The sequence below is a fragment of the Vulpes lagopus genome, chromosome 7 (genome assembly GCF_018345385.1).
Source record: "Vulpes lagopus strain Blue_001 chromosome 7, ASM1834538v1, whole genome shotgun sequence".
Lineage (NCBI taxonomy): Eukaryota > Metazoa > Chordata > Mammalia > Carnivora > Canidae > Vulpes > Vulpes lagopus.
The window spans coordinates 106,176,643-106,189,198 of record NC_054830.1 but is presented as its reverse complement, the minus strand read 5'-3'; the positions used below and the strand labels follow the sequence as shown (position 1 = coordinate 106,189,198).

The following is a 12,556-nucleotide window of genomic DNA, read 5'->3' as shown; positions in this document are numbered from 1 at the left end:
ACAGAAGCCAGGTCCATCAAATGTGTGTGTGTGTGTGTGTGTGTGTGTGTAGGGGGCAATCTCAGGAGCGGACGCTGCTGTAACGTGCTTCTTGTCCATCAACAGGAGGGTTCTTGGCTTCCCGATCCGTCAAGTGAGGGCTTGGAGTGGGTGACTTCCAGGAGGCCGCCCACCTCACAGTATGAAGCCCCTAGGGTCGGCTTCTAGCACCACTCCGCCTGGAGCCTTGAGGTCGTACGGCCAGTGGGTGGGCCTGAAGTACTTTCCTGGAAGCCTGTTACTCGGGAGCACCTGTGGCACTGTTCGGAGGAGGTCCCCTGGACGGCGTCGTCGCGCCCGCTCCCCGCGGCAGCAGCTGGGGGGGTGGGGCCGGCGCGGGCAGCACCCGAGACTCACCTGTGCGCGGAGCGGTGACTCACCTGCCCTCCCCCGCTCTCAGGCTGTTCCAGGAGTCACCGCTCCTCCTTCCTGGGGTGGTGGGGGCGGGAATCACTCCTGGCCTGAACCCCCACTAGGGGCCTGAGGTGAAGTAACTCAGGGGTACAGGGCGGAGAGCAAGAGGTCCCGGCTCGGCGTCACCGGGGTCCCCCGGTCGGGGCCTCGTCCCCAAGGCGAGGGCCGGGAAAGCGGGACGGCGGCGGGAGGCGCCGGGAAGAGCGCCGGAGGGAGGTGCTGGGAAGGGCGGGCGGGGCCGGGGCCGCGGGCGGGGGGCGGGCCGGGGGCGGGGGCGCCTGGCGGCCCATTTCCTCCTCGGAGTCGGACTGGAGGGAGACAAAGCGGCGGCCGTCGGCTCCGGGCCTCGGGAACCTTCCTGCGCTCGCCCCCCCTCGCCGCAGGTAACTCTCTTGACGGGGGCGCGGGCTCCGCAGCCGGCCCGAGGGGCTCCTCCTGCGGGCGGGCCGCGGGCTCCGGGGGCGACCCCGCCCTGAGCGGGCTCCCGGCGGGCTGCGGGGCGGCGATCGCCGGCTTCCCGTGCGGCTTCCCGTGCGGCTTCCCGTGCGGGGCCCCGGCCTGCGCTCCGGCCCGGCGGGCGGGGCGGCGCTTCCCGGCGCTCGGCAAGTTGGGGGGCCGCGCGGCGGCTGGAGCGGAGCGGGCGGCGGGCCCGGCGGGGACGCGGCGCTGCCTCTCGGGAAAGTTTCTCCGGGCTTCCAAACTTTGTCCCAGGCCGCTCGGGGCGCGCGCCGGGCCCCTCGGCCGCCTTCCGCCTGGAGGGGAGCCCGCGCCGGGTTTCCGGTGCGGGAGTGGCGGGGAGTTGAGCTTTCCTGGGAAGTGATTGCGGCTTGTGGTTTCCGTGGTCGCACCCTCCTCCCCTCCCCCCCTCCCCCTCCCCCCTCCCCCTCCCCCTCTCCCCTCCCCCCGAAACTGGGCGGTGCGCGGCCGGGAGTGGCGCTGGGCCCGGGCCGCGGCGGAGGGCGAGGTGGGGCCGGCGGGGAGGGGGCGCCGCCCCCGAGCGGACTTCGGCGTGAGCGCGGGGAACCTTTGTTGTGAGGTTGCTCGGCCTTGGGTGCGCTGCGCTGCGCTGCGCCCGGGGCGGTCCTTCTCCTCACGGGCGGCGCCGCAGGCTCCCTCTCGACTCTGAGAGGACCGTGCGTGATTGGAAGCACTTGTTGGGAAAAAATGTGGCCCGAACGCCTGACCCTGGCTTGGCGGGAGTGGCTTCCCTAGGTGCGGGCGGCCTCGGCTCGAGCCGGGATTGGCCGACGTCCTCTGAGGGCCTCTGGCGCCCCTGTGACATTTCTCCGGTGTTCGTTTGGGACGGAATTTACAATTTAGAAGAGTGAGATAGGTTAAGTCTCCCAACTAAAACTGAGGGCCGTTTCGTACTTATGTTGAAGGAAACGGTTACATCATTGTATTGTTGCAACAGGATGTGCGTTTCTATGAGACTATTTTGTTCAGCAGTGACTTTTTCAACGACTGCAAGTATATGTTACTTTAAAAAATATATGTAAATTAGATTAATGAGGATATGTTAACTTTGTTTTACAAGGCGAAAGAGAAATTATCCATAGCTTCTGCTCAGTTGTTTACCCTTCTGGACATTATTAAGTAAGTTTTAAAAAAGATTTTTATTTCTTTATTTCTTTCTTTATTTATTTGAGAGAGTGAGTGAGCGAGAGAGAGCACGAGTAGGGGGAGGAGCTGAGGGAGGAGGAGAATCGGGCTCCCTCCTGAGCACTGAACCCCTCGTGGTGTCGATCTGGAGAGGGGCCTAGTAAATTTTGTTTGGAGAAGTCCAGAAAGTGTCTGGAAGGGAGTGGCATTTATTTGAACTGTATGAAACGCGATTCGGGTTTTGTCAGTGGAGGAAGCATAAAAGGCAATAGGAATTGGTGTAATTACAATATGACTCTTCTGATTTTCCTTGTTTTTGGCTCTTCTCTCTCTCTAAGATTGTATTTATTTATTCACCAGAGACACAGGCAGAGGGAGAAGCAGGCTCCATGCAGGGAGCCCCATGTGGGACTTGATCCTGGGTGGAAGGCGCGCTCAACCACTGAGCCATCCTAAACCACTGAGCCATCCGGGCTGCCCTTGGCTCTTGCTTCTCACTGTTTTTTCTTTTAATCCACTCCTACCCAAGATTTCTTTCAAACATATCCCAGTCGCTGACATCATTGAGGTGGTATCACAGTCATTGCCATCAGCAGCATCTCATTCTGTACAGTAATTGAGATCTCCCTCTAAGCTGAGAATCCCTTCTCTGCCCAGTTTCCATGTCTTCAGACTTCAGTGCTCAAGTCCCAAGTTTTCTATTTCGGTAGTGGATGTCTCACCTCACCTGTGTGGTCACCTGTACACCAGAGAGCTATGTGTCCCAGGGGCTTCTCAAATTCAGCATGCCCCAAATGAGACACCTTTCTTTTCTGGAAACCTAAACCATTTGTGGAGATCAACAGTAACTGTTGATCAGGAATTTTTTGAGAAAGTAGTAGCCTGAGACATGACAGACCCACCTGGTTGTTGAAGGTGGTTACGTGTAGTGGTGGTGAAGATCTGGACCAAGGGAACAGAGTCCTCGGCTTGTGTAAAGATCCTGAGACAGGAAGGAACTTCATGTGTTTTGAGACCTAAGACCTGTATAGCTTGAGTACTTTTGGAGTGGGGAGAAGGTCTTCCACAAGATTGCCAGGGAACAGGTTTAGATTTTACCCTAAGATCTGTTAGAAGCCATAGTAAGGAGTTTCATGATGTGATATTTTATTTATTTATTTATTAAAAATTAAAAAAAATTATTTATGATAGAGAGAGAGAGAGGCAGAGGGAGAAGCAGGCTCCATGCTCCATGCACCATGCACCGGGAACCCGATGTGGGATTCGATCCCGGGTCTCCAGGATTGCGCCCTGGGCCAAAGGCAGGCGCCAAACCGCTGCGCCACCCAGGGATCCCCATGATGTGATATTTTAAAGGAAGATGGTGGGAGTGAGGTGGTGCTGATGAAAGAAGCTGTATTTTGGGGAAGTGAGACAGGGTTTAAATAAGGATTGGGTGTAGGGGCCTAGGCTTATCTATAACTTGTGGAAACAAGTTATAGATGTTCAATGATGCATACCTCTTTCCCCAACTGTATTCTGTCCATTTCATGATGAGCTCTTAGTCATGCCTCATGACTCACGGCTTTCCTTTCTGGTAGCGAACCTACCTCTTCTTACCAGGAGATGTACTCCATTATTCTGTACCTTATATTATTGAGTCCCCATTTGCCTTTTCTGCTACAAAAAAGTGGTCCTGTGAGCCCCTTGGTAGCCTTAGCCTTAGACTTGCATGACCTGGAGGGCAAATGAGATACTGTTGAATGAAGGAGGAAGAAAAAGAGTTTAACATCTAGAGTCTAGGGGATCCCTGGGTGGCGCAGCGGTTTGGCGCCTGCCTTTGGCCCAGGGCGCGATCCTGGAGACCCGGGATCGAATCCCACATCGGGCTCCCGGTGCATGGAGCCTGCTTCTCCCTCTGCCTGTGTCTCTGCCTCTCTCACTCTCTCTCCCTGTGACTATCATAAATAAATAAATAAATAATTAAAAAAAAAAAAAAACATCTAGAGTCTAGCTTGTGGGTGGAACTATGACAATGAGGCAATGGTCAGATTATGGAGAGCTTCACAGTGAAAACCATCTCCATTCCATTGTTCCTCCTTTTCTCATCATGTCTAATCAGAGATGAAATCCTGTTCATCCAGTGTTCCTCTTACGTTAATTCCTTTTTTCTGTTTTCTTTGTTCCACTGCAGTTTAGATTATCTTTTTTTTTTTTTAAGATTTTATTTATTTATTCATGAGAGACAGAGACAGAAAGAGAGAGAGAGAGAGGGAGAGAGAGGCTGAGACACAGGCAGAGGGAGAAGCAGGCTCCATGCAGGGAGCCCTATGTGGGACTCCATTCCCGGTCTCCAGGATCATGCCCTGGGCTGAAGGTGGCGCTAAACAGCTGAGCCACCCGGGATGCCCATCTTCTTATCTTTGAAATATTGAAACTACTTGAAGTTCTCTGGATAAATTTTTCTATTTTTGTTTGCTTTGGTGCCTTTTTCATATTCTTCCTTTGCCTGAACCTGTTCTCTTTTTTTCATCCATCTGACAAACTCATTTACTCTTTAAAATCTACCTTAGATGTCAGTGCCTCTGGGTTTTCTCTTAGAACTCAGTGCTTCTTGGGTAGCTTGTACATATTCTGTGGTTGCATTTTTCATACTGTTTGGCAAGTATTTTTATATATATTTATCCCAGCTGGGGGTTTCTTAGAAATGGGGCCTGGGCTTTTATTTTTGACAAAACTTTTAAAAAGATTTTATTTATTTATTCATGAGAGACAGAGAGAGAGAGAGAGAGGGAGGCAGAGACACAGGCAGAGGGAGAAGCAGGCGCCATGCAGGGAGCCTGACCTGGGACTTGATCCCAGATCTCCAGGATCATGCCCTGTGGGCTGAAGGCGGCGCTAATCCGCTGAGCTACCCCGGGGCTGCCCAAAACTTTTAGAAATTAGAGTATGATATACAAGTAGAAGAGTGCTCAAATCATGCGTACTTAACTACTTAATGAAGTATTTTTTTAAAGATTATTTATTTATTCATGAGAGAGAGAGAGACGGGCAGAGACACAGGCAGAGGGAGAAGCAGGCTCCATGCTGGGAGCTGGATGTGGGACTGGATCCTGGGTCCCCAGGATCATGCCCTGGGCTGAAGGTGGTGTTAAACCACTGAGCGACCTAGAGAGCCCCGTCACCTTTCGTTTTTTTTTTTTTTTTAATAATTTTATTTTTTTTAAAGATTTTATTTATTCATAGAGATGCAGAGAGAGAGAGAGAGAGAGAGAGAGAGGCAGGCAAGAGACACAGGCAGAGGCAGAAGCAGGCTCCATGCAGAGAGCCCGACATGGGACTTGATCCCGGGTCTCCAGGATCACGCCCTGGGCTGCAGACAGTGGTAAACCGCTGCGCCACCGGGGCTGCCCACCTTTCAGTTTTTAACACCTAAGCAATACTTATGTTCATGTGAGAAACTTACTGCTATCTCCTTGCTGATCAGACTCAGGTTGGCATTCAAGACCTTCTAAATTCTAGGGACACCTTGGTGGCTCAGTTAAGTGTCTGTTCAGGTCATGATCCTGGGGTCTTGGGATTCAGCCCTGTGTCCAGCTGTCTGCTCAGCGCAAGTCTACTTCTCTCCCCACTCTCTGGCTCATGTGCGGGTGCGCGCTCTCTTTCTTTCTCTCTCTCATAAATAAATAAAATCTTAAAAAATGCCCCTTCTAAATTCTGGCCCTAAATTAATTTGTTCAGCTTTCCCTCCCTGCTCTCCCTTCCTTCCTTTCTTTCTCTCTCTCTTTCTTTGTTTCTTTCAAATTTTATTTATTTATTCACGAGAGACATGCAGAGAGAGATAGGCAGAGGGAGAAACAGGCTCCTCCCAGGGAGCAGGATGGGAGACTCCATCCCCGGACCCCAGGACCATGCCCTGAGCTGAAGGCAGATGCTCAACTGCTGAGCCACCCAGGATGGTTTATTTTACTTAGCATAATACCTTCAAGGTTCACTTGTGTTGTAGCATATGTCAGAATTTCCTTCCTTCCTTCCTTCCTTCCTTCCTTCCTTCCTTCCTTCCTTCCTTCCTTCCTTCCTTCCTTTTTTTAAAGATTCATTCATTCATTCATTCATTCATTTATTTATTTATGATAGGCAGAGACACAGGAGGAGGGAAAAGCAGGCTCCACGCTGGGAGCCTGACGTGCGCCTGGATCCCGGGACTCCAGGATCATGCTCTGGGCCAAAGGCAGGCGCCAAACCGCTGAGCCACCCAGGGATCCCCATTTCCTTCCTTTTTTAAAGGAATTATAATCTCTTGTCCGTTCATCTGTTGATGGACACTTTGGTTGCTTCCACCTTTCAGCTGTTAGTAATGCTGACTCGGACATGGGTGTATACATATGTGTTTGTATCCCTGTTTTCAATTCCTTTGGATAGGAACCCAGAAATGGAAATTTTGGGTCATAAGATAAATTCAGTGCTTACAATTTGCACAGTTGCACAGCAGTGCAACTGCTGTACTATTTTCTACAGTAGCTGTGCCATTTTATATTTTTACTAGCAGTGTATGAGAGTTCTAGTTTCTCCTCACATCCTTACCAACAATTGTTATTTTTTTTCTTTCTTCTTTATTTTATTTTATTTTTTTTTAAATTTTTTTTAAAATTTTTATTTATTTATGATAGTCACACACAGAGAGAGAGGCAGAGACACAGGCAGAGGGAGAAGCAGGCTCCATGCACCGGGAGCCCGACGCGGGACTCGATCCCGGGTCTCCAGGATCGCGCCCTGGGCCAAAGGCAGGCGCCAAACCGCTGCGCCACCCAGGGATCCCTCTTTCTTCTTTAAATAGCCATCTTAACAGAAGTGAGGTGATATTTCTTTGTGGTTTTGATTTGCATTTCTCCGATTAGTGACCTTGAACATCTTTTCATGTGATTATTGGCTATTTGTATATTTTCTTTGAGGAAATCTCTGTTCATGTCCTCTGGTAATTTTAATTGGGTTGTTTCCTTTTTTTTTTTTTTTAATATATTTTATTTATTTATTTATTCAGAGAGAGAGAGAGAGAGAGAGAGAGAGAGGCAGAGACACAGGCAGAGGGAGAAGCAGGCTCCACGCAGGGAGTCTGACTGGGACTCGATCCCGGGTCTCCAGGATCCAACCCCGGGCTGCAGGCGGCGCTAAACCACTGCGCAACTGGGGCTGCCCGGGTTGTTTCCTTTTTTGTTCAGTTGTAGATGTTCTGAATTAAAAAAAAATTCGTGTAGTTAACAGAAAATGTTATAGTTTCAGTTGTACAGTGTAGTGTTTCAGCAATTCTGTTCATTACTCAGTACCTATTCATGTTAAGTGTACCCTTAATCCCCTTTACTGATTTCACTCATCCCCTACTCACCTCCCCCCTGGTACCAATCAGTTTGTTTTCTATAATTAAGAGTCTATTTTTTGGTTATCGTTTTTTTTTTCCTTTGTTTTGTTTCTTAAATTGCACATATGAGTGAAATCATATTGTATTTGTCTCTCTGATTTATTTCCCTTAGCATTGTACTTTCTAGCTACATCCAGTTGAAAATGGCAAGATTTCGTTCTTTTTGATGACTAATATTCCATTGCGTATGCCACATCTTCATCTGTTCGTTAATCAGTGGACACCTGACTGCTTCCATAAGTTGGCTATTGTAAATAATACTGCAGTGAACATAAAGATGCATCTATCTTTTTGTTTTTGTTAAGATTTTATTTATTTATTTGACAGAGAGCACAATCAGAGGGGTGGCAGGCAGAGGGAGAGGGAGAAGCAGGCACTGGGTGCCTGATGTGGGACTCCATCCTAGGACCCTGAGATCACAGCCTGAGCTGAAGGCAGACGCGTAATCGACTGAGCCACCCAGGCGCCCTGCATGTATCTTTTTGAATGAGTGTTTTCATATTCTTTGGGTAAATATCTAGTAGTGAATATACATTCTAGATATTAATCCCCTTTTAGTATATGTTTTGTAAATATTTTCTCTTAAGTTTTTGTGTTGCCTTTTCACCCTGTTGATAATGTCCTTTGATGCACAGAATTTTAAATTTTGATCAAGGTCAGTTTATCTGTTTTTTCTTTTGTTGTCTGTTTTTGTTGTTACGTATAAAAAGTCGGTGAATCCAATGGGTGGAGCGTCTCTATTTTTTTTCTTTTTTTTTAAATAATAAATTTATATTTTATTGGTGTTCAATTTGCCAACATACAGAATAACACCCAGTGCTCATCCTGTCAAGTGCCCCCCTCAGTGCCAGTCACCCATTCACCCCCACCCCCCGCCCTCTATATTTTTTTTTCTTTCACCACTTTAGCTATACTGTGGATACCTTGAAGGCAGGAACTAAGTTACTATTGTAGCCCCTGTTATCCTCCAGCAAAGTGAGCCAGAGTGAGCAAGGAAAAAAAAGTAAGGACAATTTTTTTTAATATAATTTTTATTTATTTTATTTTATTTAATTAATTTTTTAAAAGATTTTATTTATTTATTGATGAGAGACACAGAGGCAGAGACACAGGCAGAGGGAGAAGCAGACTCCATGCAGGGAGCCTGACGTGGGATTGGATCCCCGGTCTCCAGGATCATGCCCTGGGCCAAAGGTGGCGCTACACTGCTGAGCCACCCGGCTACTAAATATAATTTTTAAAAGGTCATAATGAACAATAACCAGTTATGTTTAGAGTGGGGTGTTTCCTGCTATTGCTAATTTGTCATTGATTGTGTCTGTCTCATGAATTATGATGATAACATATTTTTAGGAGTTTTTAATCTAAAAGTCCCAAGTGGAGAGTGTATGGAGTTTGAACTTTGTCACCTGCATAATGAATAAGATCATTTATTTATTTAGTTAGTTTTTTTTAAAGATTTTTATTTATTTATACATGAAAGAGAGAGAGAGAGGCAGAGACACAGGCAGAGGAAGAAGCAGGCTCCATGCAGGGAGCCCAACATGGGACTCAATCCCAGGTCTTCAGGATCAGGCCCTGGGCTGAAGGCAGTGCTAAACCACTGAGCCCCTCGTTCCCCCCGCCCCCCCGGGCTGCCCCAAGAAGAGAATTTGTAAAGGATATTTGTTTATTCTTTAAGATTTTATTTATTTACTTGACAGAGCGTAAGCAGGGGAAATGGCGGAGGGAGAGGGAGAAGCAGGTTCCTGGGGATCAGGGAGCCCAATGCCAGGCTCCATCCCAGGACCCTGGGATCATAGACCTGAGCCGATGTCAGATACTTAACCTGAGGAGCCACCCAGGTGCCCCTATAAAGGATATTTAACTTCTAATGTGATAAAATGGTAATTTATTCTTTCATTTATGGAGTCCTGAACAGGAAATGTTTTTATCCATATTAAGTGGGTTGTCCTACAAGTAAAACTAGTGAACTAGTTCAGTATTTAAATAGTATTAAATTGCTGGTTTACCTTCCTTTAGACTCCCTTAGACAACAAATTCTTTGGCTAGATGCCGAGCTCCTTCAGGGCAATTCATTCTTCTGAATCTTTGACTCCTGTGATACCTGACTCATTTGTAAACCCATAGCAGATACTCTTTGATAAATACTGGATAAGTTATAATAGATATACATATGCTATTTGTAGGATTGTACCAGGGGGTGGAGGCATGGCTTTACATTCAGCTTATTAAAGTTTTTTTGGTAATAAAATTTTTTTTTTTTAATTTTTTTTTTTTTTTTTTTTTTTTTATTTATGATAGTCACAGAGAGAGAGAGAGAGAGAGGCAGAGACACAGGCGGAGGGAGAAGCAGGCTCCATGCACCGGGAGCCTGATGTGGGATTCGATCCCGGGTCTCCAGGACCGGGCCCTGGGCCAAAGGCAGGCGCCAAACCGCTGCGCCACCCAGGGATCCTGGTAATAAAATTTATAGCACTTAGAGATAAACTCTGTTAATAACATTTTAGTGTACATCTTCTAATCTTTTTTTCTAGGTATGTATACTGTCTGTAACTTATAAATATTTTATGTATTTATTCATTTTTTATTTGTTTATTCATTCATTCACACAGAAAGAGAGGCAGGCTCCATGCAAGGAGTCCAATGTGGGACTTGATCCCGGGAATCAGGTTCAGGCCCTGAGCCAAAGGCAGACCTCAACCGTTGAGCCACCCAGGTGTCCCTGTCTGTAACTTTTATAGAAATTAGTTTTTACTGTATGTGCTCTTTTGTAATCTTTGTAATCTACTGGCCATTTATTATAATTTGAACATTTCCCTATTAGTGGGATAAGATTGACTTTTATTTTAAGTATCACTTAGAAAAAAAGACTGCCAAATAAACTAGGCAATGACATCATATGTAAGATACATCCGAATTTTAGAGACTTAAAAATGTAAAATACATATGCTTTAGAACTGATGACATGATTAATTGTATAATCCTAATATAGCATGTTAATGCTATTAATGCTAATGCCCCTACTATTTTGTTATGTAGCTTCTTTTTAATCAGCTGTTAAACATTTAGTTTGCTTCCAGAGCTTCTTTAGTGTAGCTAAATCTTCTGCCCATCCTTGATTATTTATTATGGATAACTTTGAAGTGGAATTCCTGGGGAAAAGGTTTGCTACTGTTTAAAAAATTTTTTCAGGGGTACCTGGGTGGCTCAATTGGTTGAGCATTGAGCATCTGCCTTTGGCTCAGGTAATGAACCCATGGTCCTGGGGATTGTGGGATTGAGCCCCATGTAAGACTCCCTGAGTCGGCTTCTTCCTCTCTCCCTCCTCTCCCCTCCTCTCAGCTTGTGCATGATCTCTCAAATAAATAAAATCCTTAAAGTTTTTTAAATCTCAAAAAAAATCTTTAAAGAAAATAAAAATGTCTAGTTATGTTTTACCAACATGGATTATTTGGTACGTTAATTAAAAAAATTTTTTTTTGAAGATTTTATTTATTCATGAGAGAGAGGCAGAGAGAGAAGCAGGCTCCATGCAGGGAGCTCAATCCCCCACCTCCAGGATCACACCCTGGGCTGAAGGCGATGCTAAACTGCTGAGCCACTGAGCCACCCGGGCTGCCCCCTAATTTTAAATTTTTTTAGGAACTGTCATACTTACCATATTACATTCCTACGGGCAGTACACAAGGGCTCTAATCTCTCCACATCTTTGACAACACTTTCTGTTTTATTTTTTTCTTTTTTCTTTTTTTTTGATGGTTGCCATCCTAATGAATATGAGGGGTTGTTTCATTGTAGTGTTGATTTGCATTTCCCTAGTGATTAGTGGTGTTGAGTATCTTTTGATGTGTTTATTGGACATCCCTGTGTATCTCTGGAGAAATGTTTATTCAGATCCTTTGCACATCATTGAGTTGTTTTTTTGGTGTTTGATTTTAGGAGTTCTCTGTATTTTCTGAGAATTAATCCCTTATCTCATTCATGACTTGAAAATATTTTCTTCCATTATCTGAGTTGCCTTTTTACCTTGTGGATTATGTCCTTTGTACACAGAAGTTTTTATTTTGATGAAGTCCAATTTACTTGTGCCTTTGGTGATGTATGAAGGAAATCATCTCCGTATCCAATGTCATGAAACTTTTGCCCTGTGTCTTTTTTCTAAGAGTTTAATAGTTTTAGCTTAACAATTAGGTCTTTGGTCCATTTTGAGTTCATTTTTCTGTATATTATTTGTTAATGATCCAATTTCATTCTTTTACATGTGGATATGCAGGTTACTCCGCACCATTTGTTGAAAAGACTGTCATTTCCTCTTTGAATGGTTTTGACACCTTTGTTGAAAATAATTTGATTGTAAATGTGAGCTTTTGTTTATGGATTGTTTATTCTATTGGTCTTTTTTTTTTTTTTTAAGGTTTTATTTATTTATTCATGAGAAACACAGAGAGAGGGAGGCAGAGACTAGGCAGAGGGAGAAGCATCCTCCATGCAAAGTGCCCAGTGCGGGACCCGGAAATCCGGGATCACACACTGAACAAAACGCACATGCTCAACCGCTGAGCCACCCAGGCATCCCTACCATGCTGTTTTGATTGCTGTAGTTTTGTATTAAGCTGATGCCAAATTAGCTCCTGACACTAGTAACATTTTGTACATTTTTATTCTGTGATTCAAATGTGTACATGTGTTGTGAAAATAAATTCATTTATGTTTTATATATTTTGATTGTGGAAGTGATTACAGAACTGTGAGAGTTTGATAAAACTCGTGGAATAGTACACCAGAGTAAATCTTACTGTGTGTGAAAGTGATAAAATAGGTAAAAAAATAGTCATCGAAAATACTTTTTTTTTGTTGCAAATTTGATCTTTGGCATATACATAAATAATGAAAACGAAGGTTAATTATCATTTCTGCTTTCTCAGCTCAAATAATTTTTTCCTTATGATTGACTGTGAAGACACACCGTTAGAAGTATTCAAGGAATACTTGAATACGTTATAATGTACACATTGGAGGATTTGAATCTTACTAGTTCCTTCTGTTTTCTTTGAAGAAAAAAAAAAAGAGGACCCTGGGTGGCTCAGTTGGTTGAGCCTATGC

General features: G+C 45.4%; 1 protein-coding gene across 1 annotated transcript in view; it reads left to right on the top strand.

Moving 5' to 3' along the window:
• Positions 1-690: 690 nt before the first annotated feature.
• The window catches only part of CTNNA1 (catenin alpha 1), a 184,632-nt gene continuing 172,766 nt past the window's right edge, over positions 691-12,556 (top strand). The window contains exon 1 of the mRNA XM_041760810.1: positions 691-836. The gene's annotated coding sequence lies outside the window, so the exon portion shown is untranslated. The remainder of the gene's footprint in view (positions 837-12,556) is intronic.